This window comes from Acinonyx jubatus, chromosome A3 (genome assembly GCF_027475565.1).
Source record: "Acinonyx jubatus isolate Ajub_Pintada_27869175 chromosome A3, VMU_Ajub_asm_v1.0, whole genome shotgun sequence".
Lineage (NCBI taxonomy): Eukaryota > Metazoa > Chordata > Mammalia > Carnivora > Felidae > Acinonyx > Acinonyx jubatus.
Window position 1 is genome coordinate 46,141,546 of NC_069388.1, and position 6,403 is coordinate 46,147,948.

A 6,403-nucleotide genomic window follows, 5' to 3' on the forward strand; every position below is an offset into this window, starting at 1 on the left:
ACGTAGCACTTACATTCACATACTTGAATCAGGCACTGTCCTTGGCATTTTACACACAGTAATTCACTTGTAATAACCCTATGACTCCTATTATTATTCCCATTTTACAAATGCAGAAACTGAGGCAAAGAGAAGATAAGCAAATCGCCTGGGGTCACACAACCATAAGTGGTGTGAGCCAGGGAATGCATCCTATGACTTCTTAACAACCACCTCAGGCTGCCTTTGGGATTTGCTTGGCCCAAAGGGAACTGTGTCCAGGTCCTTCTCCCTTCCAGTCTTAACACATGCCACTCACCTGCCCCCCATACACACCCACCCACCCACCCACACACACACACTGTAATGCAAGTCACCAGGAGGCATTATTGCAATTTTTGAGTCTTTTAATCTAAGCATACACTTTTAGGCTGAAACATAAAACTTGGCAATAAGGATATTATTATATCCATCTCTCAGCTTCATCCAATTTGCTGTCATCTCTCTTCCTCATATTCTTGATTGATGGACTGATACACCATCGAGAAATTGCTAAATTGAAGCAAAATGAGATCAAGTTGGAATTAATCTTGCAGCCAATTGCTACATAACTCTTGTTTCTCATGAGATGAGAATCACAAAGATAAACCAGGAGGATGGCTGTATATGGCCACAGACCAAAACCAAAATGCTCAAATTTTGATTTATCTTGTTTGGGGAGAAATTATTAGGAGGGGCAAACATTTGTAAATAATACAGTGATCATTGTTTGTGGTTGGGAATCTAGAATAGTAATATGTGGCAGCATTATAATGGAAAATCCCCTGCTAATTCATCACAGCTTATATTTGAAGTTCCCTCAAATCACTGAATCCAAAGCCATACCATGTCTTTCCATAATTCCCTGCATTGAAGATCTTTGCAAGATGCCACAATTCTGAATTTCCCAAACCACAGAGCAATTTCAATTCTTCCTCTCGACCCCAACCTTAAAATGAATCTCAAGAGAAGGCTTCCAGCCCAACAGTGTGGATAGGCAACCCCTGTCCTCTGGTGAGAGAGGAAACACTGAGCAGTTTCAGAGAGCTGGTAAAAGCTTGGCCCCAGGGGTAATTGCCATCTGAGGGACTAGCTGTAAAAAAAAAAGGGAAGGAATCCAGGTGAAATGAAAATGTCAAATGAGTAAAGGGAGAAGGAAGGAGGACAGGTATAGGCAGATGCAGTAATGAATTACAGGAAGGATTGATCAGCTACTCAGCAATGAGTTATCTCCTAGGTAAGTGCTGTTAATATTTGCCTTAAACCGATTTAGAAACTGAGGCACAGGGAAAAGTGGATGCAAGATCACTCAGCATAAGGCAGAGATAGAAAGGGCTACTTTGATACCCTGCTCTGCGGGATGACTTCTGACACTACTGTTTCCAGGGTTGTTCTTGATGTTGTAGCTGATTCTCCAGTATACATAACAGAGCAGATGTATAGATGTAGAGACCCTTATGGCATAGTTATTATTTACAGATGCTATAACTGAATTTTTAGAAAGCCTGAAAAATCACTTACACTTTTAGAATACCAAAATAGGGTAATGTTGCTAGATATAAAACAAATACTCCAAAACTAAATAGCTTTCTAAGGCTAAGCATTCATTCAAAAAAGATGATAATATATGAATCATATAAGTGAAAAAAAAGAATTACTTTAAGAACAAATGTGCAAAAGCAAAACATAAACACCACAAAATTTGCCTGAAGATCATAAAATTTTAGTAATTGGAAGACATATCATGTGGGATACAGGATTACTGATTATGGCAAAATGTCAGTTTTTCTCAAATGAATGTATCAGTTGAGTAACTTTTCTTTTTAAATTCTTTTAACGTTTTATCTATTTTTGAGACAGAGAGAGACAGAGCATGAACGGGGGAGGGGCAGAGACAGAGGGAGACACAGAATCGGAAGCAGGCTCCAGGCTCTGAGCCATCAGCCCAGAGCCCGACGCAGGGCTCCAACTCACGGACCGCGAGATCGTGACCTAAGCCGAAGTCGGACGCCCAACCGACTGAGCCACCCATGCGCCCCCTAGTTGAATAACTTTAATCAAAATCTTCATTGGATTTCCTTTGACAATGTTAGAGAAATTTTTCTGAAAAGATAACCAGGCGAAAATACACAGGACTTAAAAACAAACGAACAAACAAAAAACAAAACAAAACAGGGAGAGGCTCCTCCTAGCAGCTACAAAATACAACACATAACAGTAGCTCCTATTTGTAACCCATCTGTAATAAATACTATTCCCTGTGTTTCCTAAGCTGCCACATTTCCCTTCCTCCAACAACCTTATGTAGGGGACCACAAGTACTCCCTTTTAACAGAAGCCAGAGAGTTTGTATACCATTTCACAAAGTCACAGAGTTGGCAGGTTTTTGCACAGCATCATCTAATTCAGTACCCCCCTGCTTAATTGCCATGATGTGAGCTATAAAAAGCCAAACCAGGTGGCATCAGTGCCCAATCAACAGTGGGCCAATGGACCAGAAATGGCTACCCTGGATTAACTGCATTAAAAGAACCACTGCCAGTCAAAGAATATGATCTTCTCTAAAGATTGGTACTGAACATTATTTGCCTATTTTAGAAAAATAAAATATCCTTACATCATGTGACCTACTAAAACAAATTCTAACCAGATTAAGGAGCAAAATGGGACAAAAATGAAAACAAGTACAAAAGAATTTACAATACAGAAAAAATATGTGAAAGTCTAGCTGCTTTCATGTGGGAGAAACACTTTCTATGAAAGAAATCACAAGAGAAAATTAATAAGATTTAACAACCTGAAATGTCAAAAATATCTTAACCAAATAAATTGGTTAAAATTGCAATCAAATGTATATGCTGAATGTGGAAAGTGCTTATATTTTGTGAAGGAAGCCTAATAATATGTATCAAGCTGATCAAAAATTCTTGTCCTGTGATTCCTTAATTCTTATTCAGACTTTATTCCAAGGGAAACCATCGGTAATGAGGCCAAAGATGAAAGGTTATGCCCAGCATCAAATTTGCTAATAGCAAAAGGTGTTAAACAATCTAACTGGAGAAACAAATTCAATAGGAAAAGGGATTAAGTAATTCTGGTGCATCTCTGTGATACATATTTTTCCATTAGCATAATACTTTCAAAGATCATGTAATAACTTGGGAAGCTCCTGAGGACAAAATTTTAAGAGTATATGTATATCGGGAAGAGAGAAATATGTCAGATTATGCACTAAACCTTCAAAAATGATGATGGGAGGTGGTGAGAATTACTAGAAAGTCTTACTTTTTTAAAAAGTTCTTAAATTCCAGTTCGTTAACAGTGTAACATTAGTTTCAGGTGTACAGTTTAATGATTCAACACCACCTCACAACACCCGGTGCTCATCATGACAGGTGCACTCCTTAATCTCCATCACCTATTTCACTCATCTCCCCAACCATCTCCCGTATGGTAACTATCAGTTTGTTCTCTCAGAGTCTATTACTTGGTCTGCCTCTCTCTCTCGTCCCTTTTCTCATTAAATTCCACAAGTGAGTGAAATCATATGGTATTTGTCTTTTTCTGACTAACTTATTTCAGTCAGCATAATATTCTGTAGCTCTATCAATGTCATTGCAAATGGCAAGGTTTCATTATTGTTTATGGCTTAATAATATTTGATTACACACACATACACACACACACACACATGCACATACATACCACATCTTTATCCATTCATCTGTCGATGGATGGACACTAGCACTGTTCCCCTAACTTGACTGTTGTAGATAATGCTGCCATGAATATTAGGCTGCATGTACCTCTTTAAATCTGTATTTTTGTATTCTTTGGGTAAATACTGTGTAGTGCAATTGCCGGATTATAGGGTAGTTCAATTTTTAACTTTTTAAGGAAACTCCACACTGTTTTTCAGACTACTGCAGTGGCTGCACTAGTTTGCATTCCCACCAGCAGTGCAAGAGGGTTCCCCTTTCTCCACCCCCTCACTAACACCTATTGAAGAAAGTCTTACTTTTATGTTTTTTTTTTAATTTCTGCAATATTTTACTTTTGTATACTAAAAATAATCCACATTTGTAATTGGAAAGGAAAAGAAATTTAATACTGAAACACTAGATTCACAATTACATATCAAATATGATCATAAATTTTGGTTATTTTTTTTAATGTTTACTTATTTTTGAGAGAGAGAGAGAGAGACAGAGCGTGAGTGGGAGAGGAGCAGAGAGAGAGGGAGACACAGAATTGGAAGCAGGCTCCAGGCTCTGAGCTGTCAGCAAAGAGCCTGACGCAGGGCTTGAACTCATGAACCATGAGATCATGACCTGAGGCAAAGCCAGACACACAATCAACTGAGCCACGCAGGATCCCCGGTTATCTGTTTATACATAGATGTGAATATATTTTCAAAAATCATAGTAATAATCAGAAGTGAAGCATAATAGGTGATAGGTAACTTTCTCTTTTTTACTAATTTTTATACTTTTCAAAATCTAACATGTATTATCTCATTGTTTTAATAAGAAAAAATCAACAATGGCTAATGTAAATACAAATCTTAAAATTGTTCAGCTTTTTGGGTTCCTGCAAGCAGATTTTTGTGAATTGCTTTACAGCATGTGTGAACAAGACATTTCATGGTTTAAATTACACAAAAGCCATCCCATTTTCCTTTGTAAGTGTGTTATCTAAATTTTCAGGTGTAGGTGGCTGTAGTGCAAGTGAAGAAAAGGCCCCTTTCCCCAGCATCATACTGTGCAGCAACAGCAGAAGGTTGGTAATTTGGGAGCCAGGTGGGCAGAGCAGAGACCATCCTGGCTGTCAGGGGCCTTCACAGCTCAGAAGGACATAAGCAAGAGAATGTGGGACTGGATATTATGAGACTTTGACCCCTCAGAGAATAAGGAGATTTTCCCCTTCTCCTGCACTAGAGATAAGTCAGCACTGCTGGCTGCATCAGATCTGCAGGTGAGACAGATTTGATCACCAATGGGATGGGAAGCCCCTTGGTGAACTGTTTCACATTAATGTTCATACTTGAAAAGATAATTTTCTGCTGCTAACTGCTGCAAGTTCTCTTCATCTCAGCTGAAGTCTGCCAGAGTAAAATGAGAGAGGCCCATGGAACTCTGTAAGCAGAAAAGTGCAATGAAAATAGGAGTCACTGTTCAGAAAAAGACAGGGATGTCAATTTTCCCGGCACTTGTCTCTCAGTGTATCAGCATCCCTTTCCCTGCAGAACATGCTTTCCTACCTCCTCACACCCTCGTCTCTTTTTTACCAACATTTCTTTTCACACCATGCTAATTCATGCTTTGCGTGCTTTTTTTTCATCCTGCTGTGTGGCTGACAAACCTCAAAGTCGGTAGGTGGTCATGGAATTGTGCCCCAAATCCTGTAAGGGAAGTAGGTGCAGAGTTGACATGACTCAGGACAGAATCTTTCAGCACCAGTTCTGGGAGCTTCCAGATTGCAGAATGCACGTCCTATCGGCTGCTGAACCCACAAGGGTGCCTCATTTGGGCCCCAGGTGGGTACATAGGCCAGACAGCACCTGTGTTCCATGAGGTGGGCTTCCTCCCGTACCCACAATCAACTGAGCCATGTCCGCAGGCTTGGCAGCCTAAACAGGGCAGGATGTTTCCAAACATAACCTGCCATTGAAGAAATCAGTTTTATTCTGTCTATACATTCTGTCATTGGCAGCCAGCCTCTCTGACTTCAGCTGATACACCACTGTGGCAGGAAGCCAGGCCAGGCTCGGCCAGCTCAAAAGTCTGGCTGAGGTGTCTGTGCCTCTTAAACACCACCAGGAAGGAGCTTTCTGTGGGATTGCTCTTTTGTTAGTTGATAGAACAAACATTTTGTTTTCTAGCGTGATTTGGGTACCAATTCCAAGGTATAGATGTGTATTTTTAGGTCCTCTCATGTGACACTTGAATCCTCTTGTCATATGAGTCCATTTTCTTTTCTTACAACCACTGGTGAAATATTTTGCTCACAAAGCACTAAAATCTGATGCAACCTGTCCAGTGGACAACTTGAACGACGAGGATGGGATTCGAACCCATGCGTGCAGAGCACAATGGATTAGCAGTCCATCGCCTTAACCACTCGGCCACCTCGTCACATGCATTTGCCTTTTCTTTAATACATGACTTAAAGAATAGACAGAAGAGCTATTTATTACTCCAGTCCCAGGAGAATAGAAGTCAGTGGTTGATCTGGGGACATAAAAGATTGAACAGCAAATTATTTAGACAGGATGTTCCTCTCAATACACAGAGTATTTCAAGTGCTTTCACCTTTTTGTAAATCTGTTCAGCATGCCTGTAAAAGTAATAGAGGGTATAAGCCTTTTTGCTTTCCATGGAAAATG

General features: G+C 39.9%; 1 non-coding gene across 1 annotated transcript; it reads right to left on the reverse strand.

The window, feature by feature from the left end:
* Positions 1–6,070: 6,070 nt before the first annotated feature.
* TRNAS-GCU (transfer RNA serine (anticodon GCU)) lies at positions 6,071–6,152 on the reverse strand. The gene has a single exon. It is a non-coding gene; the product is annotated as a tRNA-Ser (tRNA).
* Positions 6,153–6,403: the final 251 nt, after the last annotated feature.